This window comes from Mya arenaria, chromosome 9, assembly GCF_026914265.1.
Source record: "Mya arenaria isolate MELC-2E11 chromosome 9, ASM2691426v1".
Lineage (NCBI taxonomy): Eukaryota > Metazoa > Mollusca > Bivalvia > Myida > Myidae > Mya > Mya arenaria.
In genome coordinates, this window is record NC_069130.1 from 37,751,243 (window position 1) to 37,775,701 (window position 24,459).

The following is a 24,459-nucleotide window of genomic DNA, read 5'->3' on the forward strand; positions in this document are numbered from 1 at the left end:
AAAAGACACCAATGACGCGACTGAAAAGGCTTTTATGTTTTCAGTCGCGTCATTGATGTCTTTTGTAATCATCATTCAACATATATATATATATATCGGCGTTCCCTGTCACATATTAAACGATCAACGCACAAAAAAACGATAACAAAGTAAAAACATGTTACTTAACTCGATACAGTGCTACAAGGGTACCCAGGAGAGAGGGTACCCGTGATTTAAACAAACAATAGCAAAGAGGTATCCCGTGCAGCTGCAAAACCGAAAGTAGGGTGTTCTTATGAATTTACCACATATTTTAGACTGTTAATTGCCATTTGTATGAATATGATATATAAATGAATACATATAATATGTATGGGGTGTACATAATCAAACCAGTGGTTCATTTAAGCCCGCAGAACATGCAGAGGCGGTGGGCGAGGCAGGACATATCAATATTGTGTAGCTTATTGTGGAGTTGCAGTAATTGAAAAATGGGCACATAACTAAATAAGACATAGCTATAACATTCTAGTGTTCCGTGGTAAACTTCTTTTGCACATGACATACCTCCTTTCATCAGTTGAATGAACGTTTACTGGCTTGTTGTCCATCGCCGATTTGTTTTCAGCAGAGAATGACCGGGGCATGGGAAAAGAGGGTACCGTTTCAGTAGATTTCGCAAAGAGGGTACTGATATGGATATGCACCGTGACTCATGTGAATACTAATTATAAATACAGCAGATCTATTGATGTTTAGATATAGACGCTATGTATCCATGACGATATTGTCAAGAATGTGATCAGTATAGCTCCCTATCATCCATTTGGAGCTCCTCGGCCATTTTATCGAAAACAACCTCGGATGTATGCCGGTACATCTGTTGAAGTAGTTCGTAAAACTTTGAATTATATCATTAATTAAATGTAGCGTTTTAGAGTTGTATTTATTGATCTAAGTTTAAATTGATTGTTATTGAATTGTATTATTGCAAACATAATGCAGAATCCAAAGAGTTAAGTCACAAAGTTTAACTGTTAAATAAAATTACTACGCGATCTACTTGTAGCGGACTTAAACGTACCACTTTTTGAGTATGTAAACCGTCCAAATACATCCGAGGTTGTTTTTGAAAAAAAAAATCGCCGAGGAGTTCCGAATGCCTATCATCTTCACATCGCCATGAGTCGCGCTGAGGATCCCGGTCATCAGCGTCCTCTTCTCTGAGTCTTTCCCAGTAAGACTCATGTTTACGGTTGTCATTGTAAGCGTTGTCATGGTAGCTCCCGCCGTGGTCGTCTGTTGTCGAAATTGTAATTATCGACTCTGTGAGAGGCCGATTTGAAGCGCGTGTCGTTTACGTGGTTACTGTCGTAGGTTTTTTTGCGATCTTTCTGTCGGTAGCGGTCGTGGTGTTGGCAGCACAGATATGGCTTGCGCTCTTTTAGATGTTCCACTTTCGACTTCCATTTCCGGTAGGTTACGCCGTCCGGCCAGAAATATTCGTTGTCTAGAATGCGTTCTATTTCTTCTGGAACGTTTATTTTGGCAGATGACCCATATCAGCTGTGAACCACGTTAAAATACGTCATATACTTTCTCAATTTTTCCATGAACGCGTAGAAGCGGTAGCGAGGCGTTGGCGCTACCACGTATGCGTCTGCTCGACACACGCCCCCACTGAGAGTGCTATACGATTATATTGAAGCGTACGCCTTTTGGTTGTGGCGGTGCGGGTGGACATAATTGAGGCTTCACTGTGTTGCAAGTTTTGGGTCATTTTCATCCATTTTATAATACGTTGTCATTTCAGTAAATTACTAAAGCAGTTTCCATGAACATTTTTTGTATTAAAAAATATACCGAAGAAATCGCAACTCTCCTCCCAGCATGTAGCATGCTGACAAATTACCTAAAAAATAATGATGATTTAGAGAAGTTATTTATTTATCGTACATGCAAAATCTCCCGGCGGGGGAGACCATCCCCCGGTTCCCCGGCAGGGGATGAATATCCTCCAGAATTAAAGATAATGAAAATGGCAATTATGAAAATCCCCTGGTATGGGAGTCAAATTCCCTGGAATTCTGAAAAACTCCCCTGGGGAGCCTTTCAAAAATATGGCATGTATGATTCATGATAAGATTTAATGACAGGTTCTTGATACAAAACAAACCTCCAGTCTTCAATGACACTATCTCTCCTAAAACGCTTTAAATAATAAATGGTACTTGGGGTGTGCACCTAATACCGGCATTGGCTGCATCCCAAACTCAGTGTAATATTATGTTCTCCCAGCTCCTGTGTATGCTTATCGTTTAAATACCTATGTTTATCTTCAAATAACATAAAATGATGTGTTCATATTTCAAATTTCCAAATGTAACCTTTATAGACTGTTTACTTTAAAAACATGTTTACAAAATAAAAGTGTGGTAATTTTTAAAACTTTCAAATGTGTTCATCTCTAAGACCCTTAAAAGCATACATTAAACAAAAGGCCCAAGAGGCCAACGGGGGCCTATGCTCTACTGACATGGCTTATTTGGTCATTTTCTATCCAGAGTATGTACTCTGCAGTTAGCTAAAATGGAGTTATGGTACATGTACACTGCACTTCATTGAATGAAGTTGAAATACACTTTATCCAGCGGTTTTTAAATTATGATCTGAACAAGGAAGATTGCAATGGACTGACCGACCACAGTTGACACGGACCTATTGACTGACCAACCACAGTTGACACTGACCAAATGACTGACCAACCACAGTTGACACTGACCAAATGACTGACCAACCACAGTTGACACTGACCAAATGACTGACCAACCACAGTTGACACTGACCAAATGACTGACCAACCACAGTTGACACTGACCAACCATAGTTGACACTGACCAAATGACTGACCAACCACAGTTGACACTGACCAAATGACTGACCAACCAGTTGACACTGACCTCATTTCATCGTAGTTCATATCAAGTCCTACTACTAATTTAATATATTGGTGCATTAAACTATAAAACGAAATGAATTAAGTCTTGTTGCCATTTATTATTACAAACATATATTTTTATTGCCTCCATTCACTGAAGATTTGCATAAGACACATTATGTAAGTATATAAACCAGGAAAATTATAAAAGATACACATGACAAGGTAACACATGAAAAATGCATTTAAGATAACATTCATCCAACACATTGTCAGACATCATCAATATTATATGGTAGTTTTCCAATGGGCGGCTGTAAGATACCCAAATGAGTGTACATGTTTGTGTTGTCGATAGAGGTGTCCCCATACATTATCTGGCTGGGCTTATCGCCCTGGCTGTGTTTTCCTCCCATTTCCATATTCGCACATTTTGCCATCTAGTAGGCAAAACTCCACATCTGGGCTTACTCATGCTGACCATCAGCTGAAGGCCATAATGACTGGTGAAAAGGAGGACAATGTAGTCAGCTGGCGCTGTAGCGAAGATAGGCTGTTCACTTTCAGTGTATTAACCAAATTTAAACCTGCAATAGAGACATGTATATGCTACCTTGCCTCACTCAATTGTCTGAATCCCGCTGCAGTGTATAGTACAACACGTTTAGGAATGTTTTTTTATTTTTTTATTTCTGTTTAAGTTTGAAATTAACATTACTAGATGTCCTTGTTACTAGTGCATACAACTTATGTAGTATTTCCATCCTCAACAATTAAACTGGGCATTTTGTGTTTCATTGTTGTAACTTTATTTTTCAATTTTCTTTCAACTTTAACAATCATCATTACTTACTAAATGACTTATATGTATTTGATTAGGTTTAATGAACTATTTGCACTTGGCTGCTCAACATCAATGTTGGTGTACACTACATACAAAACCAGGTCTTTTCCTTTATGTAGCATCAATTTGAGCTGATAGCTTGTACATATCAAAGCACGTATGCAAGGAGTAAATACACCAATTTACATCATTCTGTTGTACATGTACCTTCAAAAAAAAATATATATATATATAGAAAATATTTGAAACAAAAAAAATTGAAACTTAAACGCATTTTACATGCAACTGTTGATTTGCTTAAAAAAAATCTCCTTCTATGGTAAGAAAAAACAGGAGTGAAATTACCCCTTAACAATCATTCACCATTACTTAAAGACTTATTCACATATATACGTACGTACACATATTAACAACAACAAAAAAGAACTATACATTCATTCAAAATTTAACATAAAATAGTTCAGTAAAAATCAGATTCTTAAAGCAGTGGTAATATTTCTCATAAAATATGGCACATTTATTCGATCAACAATATTGTTTATTTTTCTTGTTGGCTCAAGTGCCTGAGCCATGATTATTACTCTATTTGTAGGAAAACCATTTATTTAAATATATAATTTATTGCCAAAATAAAATAGAAATTAACTTGGACTGATTATTTTCAAATTCATCACACTTAAATAGCCTTACAGCATTAAAGGTAAAAATCAATCATCAAGCTCAGAAACAATTTAGAATACAACCTACATTTTCAGCCAATGAGATTGCAGACAGGCAACCATTAAGTAGTAGACTTAATCATTAAGAATTTCAACTTCTGTGCATGTTTAAAGGTCCGCCTACTGCCATTCATCCGACACACACTCCCTGCTTCAGATATTGCGCCGACAATGTACCAGTATCAGCCAATGAGATTATATTCTAAGTCGTTTAGATGCCCACCCTTAATCATTAAGAATTCACTTCATGTCATCTTACTTTTACTAAGTTCACATTGAAACTTTCAGTCTTAATCATAAATAAACTTAATTTGAAGCCATACATGTTGACAGTAAATCTTTCAGTTGAGCCTGAGGGGTGAGAGCAAGATGGTTCATTTTATATCTGTTGCAACCTTTTTGCACTTTCATTCTTTGATGCCAATCCAACATAGTGCACATGTCATATTGTGGTACATCCAATTACATTCATCTACCAGCCTTCTATGATCCATCTTATTTTCTTCATCTGGAAGAGTGTGGTCAGCAGTAAGTGACCTACAACAAATAGGAAAAAAATAGAATACATGTGAAATAAAATGGTGTGTGGCAGCTGGATTTACCCACAGAATATGTGTCAATATGGTTAATGAAACCTCATAAGACAGTTTTATGAGAGTTGAATTAGACTGTGTATAATGAATTGTGTCTACAATAAGCAGTAGGAAAACGCAGTATTATTCAGTCACCACATAACACATTCCTGCCAGTTTAAAAAGTTAATTAACCAAGAAATATTTTTTTTATTACTTAATTTTGGGTTTACAGAAGGTGAAACAAACAGTAATGGTGTCAAAGTACACAATATCGGAGACAGTAACAGTTATTCTCTTTGGTTTATAGTAATTTATTTTTAGCTTGATTGTGACGAAAGCTGATAGCTTATAGAATCACTCTCGAGTCAGTTTCCTGGGCAGAAACCAGTACTGTGTCCTTTTTGACAGGCTATGAGAAAGTACCCCTGGTGGGGATCGAACCCACAACAGGCAGACACCTATACCACTAGACCACTCTCACCCTTGAATTCGCACTCTCGTAATTCTCTTTGTTGCTCATTGCAAATTTTATATTCCTTTTTTCCCCTGAGGATTCATTTTTCTTCAACATGTGAATCAGCAGAGTGCATTATTTTCAATATGTGCACAAATCTATGCTTAGGAAACCCAGATTGGTTCTCAAGACAAAATTAATGGACGTCTTGACAGTCCTCTTGGTTATAGCAGTAAATATTGTGGCTAAGTAAGAAAGATAACTTACAATTCTACAGTCCCCTTGACAGCCCTCTTGGGTACAGCAGTAAATATGGTGGCTAAGAAAGAAAGATAACTTACAGGCCTCCAGTCCTCTTGACAGCCCTTTTGGTGATGGTAGTAAATATTATGCCTAAGTAAGAAAGATATCTTACAAGTCTACAGTCCTCTTGTCAGCCCTTTTGGTTGAGGAAGGCACTGATCCATGAGCTGTGTCTGAAATGTCACTATGGGGAAAACATTAAAGTAAAGGCAAAATAAATTGTGAATTATTAACTAGAACTCCGCGAGTCGGATGTGTCGCCTGACAAATGATTTATTGTCATTATTATAGCTGTAAGATTGGCATTTTATACATTTATACACATTGTATTGCCATTTAACTTTCAAGTGTAGGTGGTATTTGAACTTAAGGTAACAGCATTAAGCCAGACAAAAATCAACAAGGAAAATTAAAATGGGCAATAAATCTAAAAATATGGAAGCAAGAGTTACAGATCTTGTGCACTGCACTTGCCCTCAATGAGATCTATCTACCTATAAAGTTACAGGTTGATACTTCTTATAGTTTACGATATATGCCCCTGACAAAATTTAAGCCTGAAAATTAACTAAGGGCAATAACTCTAAACATAAATATGCACAAGTTATGGTTCTTGTGCACTGCACTTGCCCTCAATGGGATCTATCTACGTATGAAGTTTCAAGTCTCCAAGTCGATAACTGTTATATTATTTTCAGATATGCCCAGGACAAAACTTTAAGCATGAAAATTAACTAAGGGCAATTACTCTAAAACTAAACTAGAGCTGTCACAGGAGTGACGAATACCCCCAAATGCTGCCTGGACACAGGAATGGCAAACCATTCCTTTGAAAAGAGGCCATAACTCCAAGGTTACTTCACACTGCATCTTCTTTTATCATGCACATATTGTTTGTCCGGAAACCGTTTTTCTATTTTCGTAACAGTGCACAAAAACCTTTACTCCACTGGCCCCATTTTCAATCACAAGCATTGTCTTCACAGAGGCTGCCTATACAGCAAGTTTCATCACAATATCTCATGCCCAATTAAAGTTATGAAGCAGAAACCATTTTTCTATTTTTATTAACAGTGACCTTGACCTTGGCCCCACCAGCCCCAATATCGAACTTGACCTGTATCTTCTGATGTTACACCTGTGTACCAAAAATGTTCAAATCTGTCAAGCCTTTCATGAGTTATCGTCCGGAAACCATTTTTCTATTTTTAGTAACAGTGACCTTGACCTTGGCCCCACCAGCCCCAATATCGAACTCGACCTGTATCTTCTGATGTTACACCTGTGTACCAAAATTTTTCCAAATCTGTCAAGCCTTTCATGAGTTATCGTCCGGAAACCGTTTTTCTATTTTTAGTAACAGTGAACTTGACCTTGGCCCCACCAGCCCCAATATTGAACTTGACCTGTATCTTCTGATGTTACACCTGTGTAACAAATATTTTTCAAATCTGTCAAGCCTTTCATAAGTTATCATCTGGAAACCGTTTTTCTATTTTTAGTAACAGTGACCTTGACCTTGGCCCCACCAGCCCCAATATCGAACTTGACCTGTATCTTCTGATGTTACACCTGTGTACCAAAATTTTTTCAAATCTGTCTAGCCTTTTATGAGTTATTGTCCGGAAACCATGAAAACCGACAGACCGACCGACAGACAGACAGACCGACCGACAAGCTCACTCCTATATATACCCCCTCAAACTTCGTTTGTGGGGGTATAATAAGCAAGAGATACTGTTATTGTGCACTGCATTTGCCCTCCATAAGATCTATCTTTATATGAAGTTTCAAGTTGATAACTCTTATATTCTACAAGATATGCCCTGGACAAAACTTTAAGCATGAAAATTAACAAAGGGCAACTACTCCTAAAATATGGAAGCAAGAACTAACAGTTCTTGTGCTCTGCATTTGCCCTAAATGAGATATATCTACATATGAAATGTACCAAATCTTCTTCAGAGGCAAAAATAGCAAGATGTTCAACGAAATATCGGGGTAAATGATCTTGTTCTTGTGTGTGATGAGGCACTACCACATGGATGTTGGCCTCTCAGACTGGTAAAAGAGGTAAATAAAAACGAGGTTGTTTGGTTTGCTCGTGCAAGGCACGTGTAAATGGATCAATGAAGGCAAGACCTGTTATGAAATTATGTCTGCTAGATAACAGTGCATAAACACGTACACGTTGCTTAAAACTATATAAAAGTTAGAAATTGTTTTAAAGTAAGTCGTTGGTCATGTAGTATATGATGGTTGGGAAGTATACAACTTGCATTTGTGTACGTCCTATAAACACGTAGTATAAAACTGTAAGTTCCTATTTTGTTTTTGAGCATTTTATTCCTAGTCGCTTTAGGTAAATTGTTAAATGAATTTCAAAATGGCGGTTCATTGAGGGGCAGTGTGCCGCAGCTAAGGGAATATGTTTATTAAATTCATAAGCTTTGTAGGTCGCTTACGAGTATGATTTATTGTAATAATGATAGCAGAAATTAATAAAACCCATTGTTTAGATTATTTGCCCAGGATATGCAAAATACATATACAAAATATCCTTAGCATGGTTACCATGGGCTTGTTTTGGGTTTTGTTGGCTGGCAGCTGCGAGGGCTTTGGGCGAAAGTAAATTCAATATTATCCTCAGCTTCCCCTCTGACAAAATTGGTGTTCATCCTAGCAAAACGGCTTCTTACTTCTGTAAGAGGAAGAAAAAAGAAAACTCATACTATATCTATTTCTTTATATCCTATTGTGACTGCTATCACAAATACTGAGTATAGGAGAGAGTGACTAATGTTTTACTTTTTATTTTCTCAATCTTTATGATGATAAATGTACATAGTACATGTGTTGTTTCAATGCATTTTCAAGAAACAAATAATTTTTAAATTAAATAATAAATTTAAAGGCATTGTTTAAAAACCAGAGCAATCAATTTCTATATTGAAAGAACATTCTATCACTACTTAGTAATGTGTGTTACGCAAAAATAGGTGTTTATTCCTTACATATCCTATATTCCTACAAATATACAAATCCTTACATATTTCTTTCATAATCACTTGGTCATATCTTTTGCAAATATAAGGACATTAGCTTAAAACTTTCAGCTCAAAAGTGACTTCATAAATGTAAACAATATATATATTAAAATACAGCCTGTATGTTATGTGCAAAAGTTATGAGGTATGGCCAAAGGTAGATTTTACACACTTACATTTCTGACATCAGTGCCGCCAATGTTATGGTTTTTGAGGTATGGCCAAGGGTTGTTTTTGCACACCGACAATTAGTGTTGGAAAATCATACTCAATTTGTTATCAATAATCAAATGGAATCGGACCAAGCATTTGTATTTACTATCGGACCATAATCGAAAGTTCAAAATATATTTTGGGAATACATTCATATACATAGTATCATCATGATCATTTAAATGGTTTATCCAGGAGTCAGTAAGTGTGATACTATAGTCATTGGAGTAGTTAAAAAATGTTCCTAAACTTGTAGTGACTTTAATACCTTCACGAATAAGCAAAACAACAAAACACATATATCAGATGCAAAATGATGCACACCGCATCAAGAACATTTTAAGTTACCGCTTTACAAAAAGATAGGTTATTACAGGAAGCAACATTAGCGTCATCGATTTTGGACAGCCACTATCGATTGTCGCAGACATTACATTGTCAGCGACTATTTATCGATTGTACTCAATAATCATTTAATCACTACCGACAATCCTCCGATTTTCAGCAACAGGTGCTCCATTCCATACAAGGCAGATGTACGTTGTAACATTAAACTGTTAAACTGTTAAAGCTTAACTCCTGTTTGTCTTTTAAGCCTGGATTTAAATCTTAGACTTATATAAAAACTGATATGATCTAACAAGTACTTACTTGTAAAGTGATTGCTGTAGCACAAGGAATTCCCAGTTAAAGTTTGATGGGAGATCTTCGGGCAAGTCTATATGGGTTGTGGAAATCTCCTGTTTCTTCCAGGATTGTAACCAAGCATAGATATGTATATCATAACTGAATATAATGCTTCCCAATGGTTTACAGAGATTTATCAGTGAAATTAAACTGCATGTTTCAAAGCCTGAAAATATCTACTTCCTATCTTTCACTGTTTTAAACTTAAGCCCAGACCATTAACTAAATCAAACTCCACCCTAAACAGGGCTGGCACATAATATCAATGCAGTACTTTTTCAGATGATTTAACATTTGCTTACAATTTGGCATGCATTTCAGATAAATCCGAGTAAATGTTATTTTTTTAGCATTTAAAATAAAATAATCCTAAAAGCAAGTATGTAAATTCAACCATGTGAGTTTCAACAATGTTCCTAATGTTCAAAAGTTGTCAAACTATGTCATTGAGAAAAAGAGTGGTCTAGTGGTATAGGTGTCCGCCTCTCACCCAAGAGGTTGTGGGTTAGATCCCCACTAGGGGTACTTTCTCATAGCCTACACTCTCAAAAAGGACACAGTACTGGTTCCACCCAGGAAACAGTATCGAGAGTGATTCTATAAGCTATCAGCTTTTGTCACAATCGAGCTTAAATAAATTAGTATAAACCAAAAAGAGTGAAAATTAGATTCAATGATTCATAAAACCACTGAAATCAGAGTTGTCACACTAAAACTGTCATTATTACAAACACAAGCCAACACCTGTAAGTTATTCTCAGTCCATCCTACACATGTGCTTCTTGTATATGTGAAAACATTTTTTAATATGGTTTACAGCCGAGGTAGAAGTTTCTGCACGATGATGGAGCACCAAGGGTATGCCATTACATTAGCTTTTTTTTGAGGAAGAAGAGAAGCTAAAAACCAAGTTTTTCACTTCCAAAAATATATTGTTTCTACTACGAGAAAAAAGAAATCACAGTACCTGCCAATCGCTTTTAAGAGCATCTTGCGTTGACTGCGGTATGCGTCACTTGCGAGGGAGTTGGATGTCAATCTCCCTTGACAGGAAATTGGCTTGCTGCGGGCAGGCGTGACTGGGTTGGGTCAAGCTGGGCGACAGGTCAACAGGTCAATAAGACGCGTAGAGGTCACATAGCTCTGATAAAGAGCAAAGAACCGGCTTGTGATCGCTGGGTCGTACTGGCCAAAACATTCCACTAATTCAAGGGAAGCAACTCCGGCCAAGTCCTGTGATAAATTTGAAATGTTACATAATTTATTACGGTACACGAATTTCATTTACTTAACTCAGTAAAATTGTGATTTTGGTCATGATTACTTGTGACACAGCTTATATGTTTGAAAGAAGGGTTTAAAACAGAAGAATATCAGGACGACCTGCAGTCAAAACAACTTATCGGATGTACATTTACGTAGTTTATCCATGTTGATTTTATAATTAATTAAAGTAAAATGTGTGATACTTTTTTTCCGATGATCAGACGGAGATTACAACTATGTTAGAATCATGAAGTGCCATTTTTGTTGATTGCAAGAGAAATGGTACAAATTTATTTTTAGGGATATTGACAAAATTTATAACAAGATAAAACCATTTTTACCATATATTTCTTGTTTAGGGCCCGTGAAGGACCATAGTTTGTACGAGACTATCTGTTGCCTGCACGAGATACTTGTGTGACACTTTGTAACAAGTCTGTAAAAGGATTATCGAAATCAATTAAAGAGTTTATTGTATACAATTCAGAAATCCACACACAAAATAAGGTAATTCGTATTCCACTCAAGTGCAAAAGGCCGTATTCCACTCTTTTGATGTCACATCATAACAAGTATTAGTGCACAATGTTAAAATGATTTCATAAAAAAAACAAGAGGGCCATGATGGCCCTAAATCGCTCACCTGAGTAAAAGAGTTTAACCTTTGTAATCAATATAGCTTGATATTTGTTCTCAAAGAATATTGGCTGGTCACTTTTCATTAAGTTAAATGGATGTTGCACTAATTAGTACGCCATTCAATATCTCTGTACGGTTCCATCAATATGCAAATATGAAAATAAAAGAGATCAAATAAAATTATTTTAATACATTTGAGAGAAGTCTATGCAAGGGTGCTTCAGACCAAATTTGGTAAATATCCATCAAGAGGTTCACAAGAATAATCGTTTTTTACTCTATTTTTAGCCAAACAAAATTATGTGAACAAATTTAAGAGAGGTCCATGCAAGGACACTTCAAACCAGATTTGCTGAAGATCTATCAAGGGGTTCATGCGAAGAAAATGTTAAGTTTTTTTTTACTAATTTTAGCTCTGGTGGCCCTTAAAAGGGGCCAAACAAAATTATTTGAAAAGACCTGACAGAGGCCCATGCTAGGATGCTTCAGACTTGAAGATCCATCAAGCAGTTAATAAGATCAAGTTGTTTAAAGGTTTTTCTATTTTTTGCTCTGGTGACCCCTAAAAGGGGCCAAACAAAACCATTTGAACAAAGTTGAGAGAGGACCATGTAAGGATGCTACATATCAAGTATGGAGTCATTCTGACCTTTACTTTAGAGGAAAAGATGTTTAAGTGACAAGACAATGTAAAAACAAATGACCCCTGAGCAAGGCCAATTTGACCCCGGGACAATAATTTGAATACCTTTGGTGTAGGTCCACTAGGTAACACTATATACCAAATATGAAAGCTCTAGGTCTTATATTTTGGAAAAGAGGATTTTTAAAGTTTTATTATATACAAGACTATATAAAAACAAATAACTTTCAGGGCGGGGCCAATTTTGACCCTGTGGCAATAATTTGAACAACTTTGATAGAGGTCCACAAGATGATGTTGTATACCAAATATCTAAGCTCCTGGCCTTACGGTTCTGGAGAAGAATATTTTTAAAGATTTACTATATAACACTACGTAAAAACAAGGACCCCCTAGGCGGGGTCAATTTTGACCCTGTGGCAATAATTTGAACAAATCTGGTAGAGGTCCACTAGATGATGCTGTATACAAAATATCTAAGCCCTGGGCCTTACAGTTTCGGGGAAGAAGATTTTTTAAAGATTTACTATATAACACTATGTAATAAAACTAGTGACCCCTGGGACGGGGCCATTTTTGACCCCAGGAGAATAATTTGAACAAATTTTGTAGAGGACCACTACATGATGACACATACCAATTTTTAAGGTTCTAGGCCTTTTTTTTTTACGAGAAGAAGATTTTTAAAGTTTTCCCTATATAAGTCTATGTAAAACAAGTGACCCCCGGGGCGGGGCCATTTTTGACCCCAGGGGGATAGTTTTAACAATATTGGTAGAGGACCACTAGATGATGCTATATACCAAATATTAAGGCTCTAGGCCTTGTGGTTTTGGAGAAGAAGATTTTTAAAGTTTTTCCTTTCCGTTGCCATGGCAACCAGAGTTCTGCATGGAATTCAATTCTTTGAACAATTTTCAAAGGGGACCACCCAAGGAACATTCCTGTGAAGTTTGGATGAAATTGGCTAGGCGTACAGGTCTTAATCATGAAGAATTACAACTTTCACAAGTGTTTAAAGGTCTGCCTTCGGCACTCATCTGGTACACAACCACTGCGATGCTAGATGTTGAGTCGACAATGTGTCAGCACATGAGTTTGTATTCTACGTCAGTTAGATGACCTAAAGTAATATCTTAATGATTACGAAGGTATTCTTTGCTACTCTCACTCCAACCATTCTTTATCATTAAGGTTTTACTTCATGTTATCTACGTATTACATACTGCCTCATTAAAATGACTTTTATAATGAAATCATTAGTCTTATCAATGATATTTAACAGTAATGTATTATATAATAAAAGGGTTATTAGTACTTTCGATTAAGTATGTCATATGACTCTCAGAGATTTTTTCAGTTTTTGATTTTATTTGGTTTAGACCTTGTGCAATTTGAATCTGTAAAAATCCACTTGAGTTGAATACAACCTCCTGGATCAAAATACAGTACTTATATTCCTATTTCTTATTATAGATGATATCGCCATCATGAAATAAATATCATTTAACATTTTACATATATACTCATGTAGTGTAATAAACCTTCAAACATTGAATATATTCAAAGGTTTCTCTAGAAAGGCTGAACAAGTATGTACCTTGATGTTACATATATCAGTTGGATGTACTTCAAGAACTATCTAGGATGAGGGTCAAATTTGTCTAATATATATTGTCACCATAATGCACAAACTCAATTAAAAATGCTACGTTTTTATGTGATAATTAAATTCTTACAAAAGGATGACGATTAATTTAATATTTTATGTCTGTCGCATCATTTGAAAATTAGCCCAAAGAAATCTTATACAAATTTAGACATCTGACTTGTGGACAAAAATCCAGTGTAAGAATCTGTCAGCAAGCTAAAGAAGTAAGTCAATACCTTGATGTTATGTATCTTATGGGCATTTTTGAGGAACTGTCTGGAATGAGGGTCCAGCTCTTCTTCTTCCCCACCCTCATTTCCTCAGCGATGCTGGACAACGTTACAAGTTCCTGTTACAGATAAGAGTTTTTTTTTCAATTATGTGCAATTCGTCCTAATGCTATCACAACTATTATTAATACCTGATATATGTCATTACCGGTAAGTTTATATTAACATTTTCAAATATCTATTGTGACAAAGAAGCTAATAGCTTATGACTTAAAGCTGCACTCTCACAGATATATCATTTTGACCACCTTTTTACTTATTGTCTTGGATAGAGCAAAATCTTGCGTAAATATCTGCAAACCAATGATATAACTAAAGATTGCTAACAAAAAATCAGATTGTAGATTTTTATATTTCTGTTTCAAAAAATTAATGTTTTATGGCTTAAACTGTTACTAACAGTTTAAGAAAAATGCATAAACATTAATTTTAGAACTTAAATATCAAAATCTACGATCTAATTTTTTATCAGCAGTCTTATATAACTGATTTCCATGTATTTTCGCAATAATTTGCTCGTTCCAAGACAAAAAATCATAAAGTTGTCAAAAGGTTCAATCTGTGAGAGTGCATCTTTAAGAATTATGCTTGAAACTGTTTGCATAAGGAAGTCAATAACCAACAAGTACAGAGGCCATAAGGAAGTTCCCAAAGTACAAATAGAAGCCCAGAATCTTTTTACTAGTTAGATGTGTAACCTTTACCACTAGTCCATTCTTACCAAAATATACATAATTTTATAACACTTTGGCCATAATCATTATGGTTGTTTATTGCACCATGTTCTTTAAAGTGACAGATTAATATGGTATTTTAGCATGGTTGATATAATTTTGAGGTTTTTGAAAGAACATTTAAGGCCAATATGATATAATTTTGCGATTTTTTAAAAGAGCTTTAAATAGCGGTAGTTTTCAACGGTAAAACGGTATGGCGTTAGAAGGGTCTCAAAAGCGGTATATTTTACCTACCGCCGGTAGAGTTCACACCGCCGGTAGAGTTCACATGTATGATAATGATGGTCATGGTACAATTAAACTTAATTCTCACAAAGGTTCCATTCAAATTAGTGTTATTTCTACTGAGCTTGTAGTTCCGTTTACTTCCATTGGCCATTTTGGTAAGATTACAAATTGAAAAATTTCGCATGTAGAAATTTATACCGGGAAATTGACTCAGGAAGTGTACTGAAAGCCTAGACTAAAAAGAAACATTTGAGTTTAAGGTAGCACACCCCTAATGAAAACCTCCACTTGAAACTCTTTAATTTTAATGCTTTAGCCTTTGTTGTTAAGCACAGGACTACAGATCTTTTGAGGGTTTCAAGGTAGTGGTTCGATTATCCAGCCAGAAGCACAAATGTTTTTTTACCTTTTTCTTCATTGTTTCATTAGCTAACATTTTTCACAGAAGTTAATATTGTTTTTTCATTAAAAAGTAATTAAATACATTTCTACACATAAATATTAGCTTCAGTGAAGATCTTATAACTTGCAGGCATGGCTGAAATAGGTGGTTGGGTATTACAAACTTAATTTTCTTTAAAATGAGACGGTAAAACATTTTGATTTTTTGGCCTAATGTTCCCAAAAGATTAAAGATAATTATTAATAAAGAACAGGTCATAAGTATTTCTAAAACTAAAAATGTTGCTTTTGCTTTTAAAAGTTGATGTTCCAATTTTACGCGGTCAAAAAGTATGTTAAATTGAAATACCATATGGCTATTTCAGTACAGTATGATTATATTTGTTGGTGATGTGATCAATAATGTATAATTTCTGAAAGCAAATATATATTTCTTGTTACTCTGATACCAAATTATTACCAAAATGTTGAAAAAAAATGAAATAAAGGATTGTTCTTGTCTCTCGGGTGATGTCGTTTTTATCGACAATTCTGAAATGGGGTAAATTTCTTTTAAATTTTGTTTTTGAATCCAGGAAATGATACAAATTAAGAAATTATCAAGCTGATCATAGTTTGAAATGGTGCCCATAACTTACCTTAATGGAAACATAGCTAAATAACAGCTTTAAAAATAACTGAAAAAGCCTGTGATCGATTCACAAGATTATCCAATCTACAGTAATAAAGATCAAGTTAATTTAAGGGAGAAATCGTATTTTATAATCATTGAACTTCATGTTATTATTTTTTTTTAAAGAAAATAGAAAATGGATATTCTATCACGATACATGAAACTTTTACTTCATTACTCTATTATAAATAAATGCTAACAAGCATACAAACAAATTGCATCATACGCTGGCTCAGATCCAAAAGTTCTGTCATATTTGTCATTGAGTGCTCGGCCAATATCAAGCAAACTCGGCCAATATGAGTTTCCTTGTACAAACCTATTTGGAATACTTGAACCTATTTAATGCTTGAACCGCTTTGTACGGTTTGATATTACAGTTGTATTTAACCCGTTGGTGGATTTTAAACTATTATGATTTTGTACACCGACAAAATAGACGACAAAGGTGAAACATTTGACGTTTTGGCAAACGATTTGCCACCGACACGTTCAATTTTGGGTGTTAAGTTTGATAAACAAAAAGTCAATCTATGTATTTGTACAGAACATATAACAACAGCACAATGATGTTTCCAGAAGGTCTCAAGTCTGAGTTAAGACTCAAGACTGCACATGTTCATTGTATTCATTCTAGCAGAGCATTGATTATGAGAAAAAAATGTATATTGTTATTAAAATAGAGCTTAATCTTATCTTGGAAAAAAACAAGGAAAAATACATTTAGTTTAGACCTATTTATTTTACAACGATTGTGAAACAAGCTTTTGCAACTTATATTAATCACTCTCGTTGGCACGATGTTGCGCGAGAGGGTGGTCTTGTGTTGTGGGGGAAACTGGAGTACCCGGAGAAAACCCACTTGTCTGACTTGATGACCACAAACCAAACTAACATGCACCCAGGCCGGGAATCAAACCCAGGTCACCTAGGTGAGAAGCGAGTGTGCTAACCACTGCGCTAACCAGACAACCATAAATTCATTTAAATAAGGACTGCATGAAAGATTTCTCTAGCTTAAGAACTTAGTAACCTTTACTCAAATGTATCGACCCATTCTCGTTCCATGTGGGTTAATAATGATCTAGTGTGGCACAGATAAAACCTTCCACCATCTTGAGCACGAAACCTTCACGCTGGTCCTCGAGCTGTAGCGCACTGGTTTCCCGGGCATGAAAGCGGAATATCTCCAGCAGAAGTTCCCCCATGCAATTTTAATATCTCCAGTCTCGCGTTGTACAGGAAGTGACATGCCACGAGTCTGCAAATGAAATTGTAGATGATAGTAGCATATTTTTTTTCAAGTACAAACTATTTTTTTGTTATAGTGTGCTCATATATTTATAAAAGAAAGAAGAAAAGATGAAATGTTAGAAAAACTGCAGATTTTATGCATTTCCATGAAATATAGTAAGGGCTATTCCATTTAAACATTTAACCCCAAGGGGGAAGACACTTTTAAAGTATACCACCCCCTACAGAAGAAATTTACCTTTTAGGGTCCAAATTAGCGAAAAAAGACACCCACCCATATACTATTCAAATAATTGCCTTCCCCCCATGGGTTACATGTTTTACTGGAATAGCCCTAAAGATTAAAACGTTAAAAAAATGATGATTTAAACATCATTGTTAACTTCTTTAACACAAAGTTCGGAACAATTAGCCCTTTGTTTTTATACAATTTTCCACAATTGTTATCGATGTTTTATTATTTAAGGACAAAGTTGAGTCAATCCATATTAAAGTTCATAATTCAGAAAAGAAGAATTGTAGGAAAACATGTACTTTTATGACAGCTTCAACTTGATACATAATTGCACATAGGGTTACCTTTATGGTGTTTAAACCATGTTGTTGTTTTTTTTCCATATTATACTACCTTGTAAAATAATATCATAATTTGAATCTGCTGTTTTCATTAAATTTTATTAAACAAACGGTTGACAAGGCCCATTTAGGTTTTTTTTTGTCACATTTCTATGATAGCCCATGGTTTAATATTTTATTTGTGCATCCAATATGGATATAAGAATGCTACCATGTACCTCTTGTAGGGAGGTGAGTTTCTGTACATCTTGTAGAACCAGATCCGCAGCCGATACAGCCTCCCTTAGAACAATTGCCGTCTGAAATAAATAGAACATTTTTTTTAAAATGATATGAAATTTCCGTTTTAGAATTTTGTGATTTATATTCTTCTTCTGTTGTTATTAGTTTCAAGTGTTATAATTACAAGCCTTTTTTTACACCAAAAATTGTTAAGATGTGACAAATGTTGTCATTTTCGGAAGACCTGCCGGACCCGTACTAAATTTGCCGGACATGTTCAGCGGACCGGCACATTTTGGGATGACTGCAGGTATATTCAAATATTTACAATACCTGAAGATAGAATCTGTGTCGAATCTCAGGTTCCAAAGAATCGTACGCCATACGTGTGAGAATAGCTGCATGTTCAGGCATCAATGGTAACGCCTCTTGTCTATAACCCAGCCGAACTTTAGTGAGCCTATACACTAATCATATTTCTGAAATGCAGCTTTTTCTCGTTATAATTTACAATTTGCATCGGTTTAACACAGAAAGTCCAAAATTTCTTACTGATTTTATTTTTTTTAGAAATTTCATTATTATTATCATTATAATGATTATGATGATGATTATCATTATTACTGTTAGTATTATTATTATTATTATTATTATTATTATTATTATTATTATTACATGCTTGAAACAAAGCTAAAAACATATTTTAACAAATTATTTTCATTTCCAATATGAATGAAAAAAAATTCATCAATGACAGATTCAAAGAAACTGTTTTTGGTCGTTTCAATACAGTGCAAACATTTTTGCTGTTTAAAGGCTGGGAAGAATCAAATTAAGTACAAAAAACTCACCTCGCAGATTTCATGAACCATTTTCATAATGGAGGGGTTGTTGATACCTGGATGCTCTTCTAGAATGATCCCCAACTGTACACCAGCAAGACTGTAAAATAGCATGGTGATATATAATATAGTGGGTTGACATTGAATATTTACACCTCAACTTCCATTCCTTAAATGAACTGCCTTTCGATGAATGCAACATTATCTGATATGTTCGGATCAAATTGCGAGTTCAAACATAAACAACATTGTTATGAATTTACCTTCATAAATAATCTAACCATGACAGGATGAATTGAATTTTACCTCTTATAAGAATAAAATTAATTAGAATATGCTTTTAGAAATACCTAATAACATTTAAAAGTTGACTGTTAGCCCATACTGGGCTTCCTCTAGGAAAAGTTTCCCCAGCCAACAAAGAGCCTGGGCTAAAAGAGGAGCACCACCCCAAAACACATCCGCATGTACATACCTGTGCTCTGATACAGAAGTTGATGGCCTGCCTGTCCAGGGAAAGTTTCCCCCGCTGATATAGAGCCTGGGCTTGCAGGGGAGCATCACTGAGAGACACTCCCACATCATGGGCTTCCCAGAGAAACTCTTGGGCTGTCTGGTGTACGTGACCCTGGAACAAAGGAAAACATATTTAATGTACTAGTATGAGGAGAAGTTTGTTGTAACATGTCTCATATATGGCTCATATAAACAAGTCCACATTTTGAATTATTTTGTATATTCCACATTCCTAGATCCAAGGTTTATTTTTTCAAAAAGATTTGCATGTCATATAATATTTTACAATGAGATTATAAGAAGAATCGTAATTTTAGACCTTGTTACTGACAATCAAAAAAATGAATATTTTTAAAGCAAAATATTAATTATGGGTAACATTTAAACAAAACAACATTCTGTTACACCCATACCTGTCTCATGAGGAAGTCAATGGGCGAGGACGAATTGTCGGTCGGCTGATCGGTCCGGTGGGAAACATACGAGGCTCGAGATGATTGTTTGTCCCGGGCCGCAAGCTGCGCCATGATGGCAGACTCCTCATGAACACATTGTAGCTTCTTCCTCTGCAACCTGTGAATGTTTCTCCCGCCAAAGGGCAATCTCGTCTCGTGACCTGCAATTAGACAATTGGGTTTTTGGTGGGTTTTTTTACATTATCACAAGCATATTACTCACTTTAAGTGTGCAATAAATATTAATGTATTTTAAAAATCCATATTGTTGGCTAAAATAATGGACTAAAAACAATCTAAATTTAGTTATACCCTGTCAAAAATATATGAATTTCATTCTTAATATGTATTTCTTTTCCTTTAAATTATCAAGTATATTCAACAACAAAATTATATGTCAGGGCCTTTTAAATCTTCTTTGCCGTAGCACCCGACTTCTCCCCAAAGGGTTGGACATTTTTCGCTAAAAAGCCTCTTGAAATTTCCCATTTTTTTATTATTTTTTTTTATGTTTACCTAATGAGAATCTCACGAGTGGTATATTTACTGCTTTATTGATATTTTACTCCATCTGGAAAACTAAATTGTCCAAATTGTTGAAAGAGTACTCTGAGAATTTTTCCGAAAACTGAAAGAAACAACATGCCCCCACCACAGCTAGGATGTCTTCCTCATAATTGGTTAAATGGCCCTGTATGTACAATTTAATATTAGTTTAACCCAGCAATTGTGCATTTTTTTGATGATCTAAAACTGTCGATCATCTTCTGACCAAATCAGAAAAAAAAAACATCAGGAAGGCACCAAGAAAATCTTACTTTGCTAAGTCAAGCTCATTCAGCGCGATCGGTCCACATGCCTTTTGGTGAAAAGCGTAACCCTGCATGAGATTTAACTCTAGACAGTTGCTCGAGCATGCACGAAAAACCTGAGCGAGTCATTGTGCAGCAGGTTGCGTGACAGGACGTCTTGGAGGGCAAGAATGGGTAGGGTCATGTGGGTATAGCCGACCGGCTGAAGTTGGCTTAATATCAGTGAATCCATGTAGTGGAGTGTCAACATCTGAAACAAATATTCTTTTATCTATAGTTTTATATGACATGATGGCAAACCACCCAGATATAAATATTCGTAACTGTTAGACCAATGGAAAGATTTTCTAGTCACATGATGACCCTTAACAAACAGACCCTTCGTTTGTGGGGGTATAATTATTGCATACATGCAGAGTTTATACATGCACATGTGGCGACACTACTATAAGGTTATACTAGAATATGGTCTTGATATTGAGGCCATAATAGCAAATGCAAGTTTTATATGCAATAATTTTTAACAATAAACGTTGGATAAAAAATATACTGTGAAATCAGGTATATTTGTCAGAAGGAATTTTTGTGGTTTTCCAAAAATAGAAATCAGCGTTAGTACTTATTTATGAAATTTGCATTTTTATTGTAAGTGTAAATATGTCATTCTTGGGACAAATTCTTTGTCCATATGTCCAAATTTGTAGTTTTCCCCATCCATAAAATCCATGAAAATTAGGTTGTTGTTTTTTATTTCATAGTAGGAAAGTATAGTGAACCTACCTATCTATTTTTCTCGTCTTTTGCTGAGTCCGAGAGGCAGCTAAGCGCAAAGCCTTGGCGCTACATCGTAACACGAGGTTGTGCATGTGTTGATCATAAGCCAGGAATGTTAGCTGGGTCCATTATAAGCTGGAGTTTGACAAACTTCTCTGACCATCGGCACTCCTCCACCATTGAAGCAACCTGTATTAAGGTTGGGGTAATGGTTTTAATATTGCTCTAACTTCGAGTTTATAGACGAAAGTCAACAAAGGAGAAACACATTTTTGGTGTCTATCTTGAAAACAAATTATGAAAGTTTTGTAGTTGAAGCATAAAAAAGTGGTCTTATTTGTCATATTATCTATCATTCATGATCAACGCAGTTCCTCTTGTCTATCGTAAAATATTATTCTTGAAATGTTGAACTTTAGCCGTTTATCCAGATTTTTTCTTATTATCTATCGTAAAATTTTTTTTTTTTTAAATTTATGATAGACAATAAGAATTATTTATATTTTTCTTATTTGTCCTATAATTACATGAAAACACAAGTAGTAAGTTTCTTACAGTCAATCATGATTTTTGCTTTACTGTAATTATGTATAATTTGTTTTCGTATTGTCCATCATAAAATATATTTATTAAACTTTATGATAGACAGTAAGAAAAATATTTCATGATAGATAATAATGAAAATAATTCCTGATAGACAGTAAGAAAAAAATTCATGATAGACAATAAGAAATATTTTAATTTAAATATATGTATTAAAATTTATGATAGACAGAAAAATATTTCATGATAGACAATAATAAAAATAATTCATGATAGACAGTAAGAAATATTTTTCATGATAGACAATAAGAAATATTAAAAAAAAATTCTTATTGTCTAAAAATATGATAATATTTATGATAGACAGTTAGAAAAATATTTCATGATAGGCAATAATAAAAACAATTCTTGATAGACAGTAAGAAATATTTTTCATGATAGACAATAAGAAATATATATTTCATGATAGACAATAAGAATATTTTTTCTTAGTATCATTTACAAGAAAGGGCATACCTAAGGGGCGTACTCCGCTCCCCAAGGGAGGACATACCTAAGGGGCGTACCCCTCCCCCCCAAGGGTCCGCTAGACGTAAGCAATTTGTGAAGAAATCAGAAAGACATACAAGTGAACATAACACATCAGTGGCCTTCAAGTAGTGGTGATATTGACTTCATGGCATATCTTGCACATGTTCAAGGATTGCGTTCTGCTACAAGACTGGAGAAAATAACTTTTCTCAGTTTTATGGCATGTATGCTTTTCTTGTTTTCAACAAATATCACACGGATGATGGATACATTTTCACCAGTATTGGAAATTGTTGGAAGACGTGGAAACTGTTGTTTATATACAGATGAAGAAACATCAAGAGGACATAATTAAAGGAAGTTGCGCTGTTTGAATTTGTTGTTTTTATGAGTTCACATCGCCTGCACATGATGGCATTTGAAAGGTGTAGTTTATTAATTTCCACTCCTTTGAGATAGAATGCAAACTTTGACGACTTCAGTGATGGGGCAGGTGCCGGGTGTGCCATCCCCCCTCCCACGGAAGCGTTTGTGTTAACTGTTGGTCATTGCAATTGCTCATTGATCTGTGATAGACTGCAGACTGTGAGCAGAAATTATTGATTGGCAATAGCCAATTCTATTTCTTTCTCACTTACACTTGTTTGATCAATGTACTTTTCTTTATATTATCAAAGAATATATTTGATGCAAAAATTAAAATATATCGATTGATTTTGTTAATATGTACCTTCAAATGTCCATAAAAGAAATGGTATATGATAGGGTTATTTTTGTGTGACATACATAAATATCAATTAAAATATTTCTTTGATAGACACTAACAACTTCGTATTAAAAGGTACATATTATTGAGATGCGGACAACAGTTTCATAAACGTGATACTTTTAAGCCTAAAATCTGTTTGCTCAATAGCCTATTCGTCAAGCTAAATAATCTGTGATAGACAACAGTTTCAACGTATTTATAAACGTTGCATTAAAATAGTTCATGATAGACTCCTAAAAAAGTATGGAATATACTATAATATAGTAATATTGCCATTCCTTTTATAACATAAAAGTAAACAAAATATCACGACAAAGATGAACGACATTAATAATTCTGATGGCCTCAAGCAGGTCCGATCATAATTTAGGATAGACAACTGGGCCGACCACGTTTTAAATGATCCACTATCAACATATTCTCTACCTAAATTCAATACTTTTTGTAACCCATTTAAAGTATACGATATTTATTAGTTTATTTAACGAATATTACCTTTTCATTCTTTGTTTTTACGAAGAAAACTCCGTATATTTGTCGTTCAAATGCATAGAGTTGCACAGTCTGTATCGCATAGACGCATGACAAGCATCTATAATCATCAGTGCGTTCAGTCAGGCGAGCGTTTACAAAACGGTCGCAAACGTTTTGTTTTGTATCCCTGTTGCAACGCAGCGCATACACGTTAAGCGGGAAACCAAACAGCAAACGTTCGCCGCAAACACCTTTACTGAACGCGCTGCTGGAGTTCCTTCCCCTAACACTATCGTTATGAAATATCAGTAAGCATGGAACCAGACTAAAGCATCTAATGATCTTGATTGTGACGTAACGCCAAGTAAAAAGCCGGGAGTTTTGACTGCACAGGTGCTCG

General features: G+C 35.1%; 1 long non-coding RNA gene across 6 annotated transcripts; it reads right to left on the bottom strand.

Annotated features, from left to right (window-relative positions):
- Positions 1-3,059: 3,059 nt before the first annotated feature.
- LOC128246729 (uncharacterized) lies at positions 3,060-24,147 on the bottom strand. 6 transcript variants are annotated; one of them, XR_008263346.1, is made up of 15 exons: positions 23,547-23,829; positions 21,749-21,931; positions 20,975-21,218; positions 20,115-20,317; positions 19,661-19,813; positions 19,195-19,285; positions 18,677-18,822; positions 18,340-18,420; positions 17,325-17,552; positions 14,198-14,310; positions 11,370-11,464; positions 9,727-10,995; positions 5,928-8,516; positions 3,774-5,020; positions 3,060-3,507 (listed from the first exon to the last, which is right to left on the bottom strand). It is a non-coding gene; the product is annotated as an uncharacterized LOC128246729 (long non-coding RNA). The 6 variants fall into 6 exon arrangements; XR_008263344.1 differs by lacking the exon at positions 3,060-3,507 and having other exon boundaries at positions 3,590-5,020; positions 9,727-9,821; positions 10,730-10,995; XR_008263343.1 differs by lacking the exon at positions 3,060-3,507 and having other exon boundaries at positions 3,590-5,020; positions 5,928-5,999; positions 8,390-8,516.
- Positions 24,148-24,459: the final 312 nt, after the last annotated feature.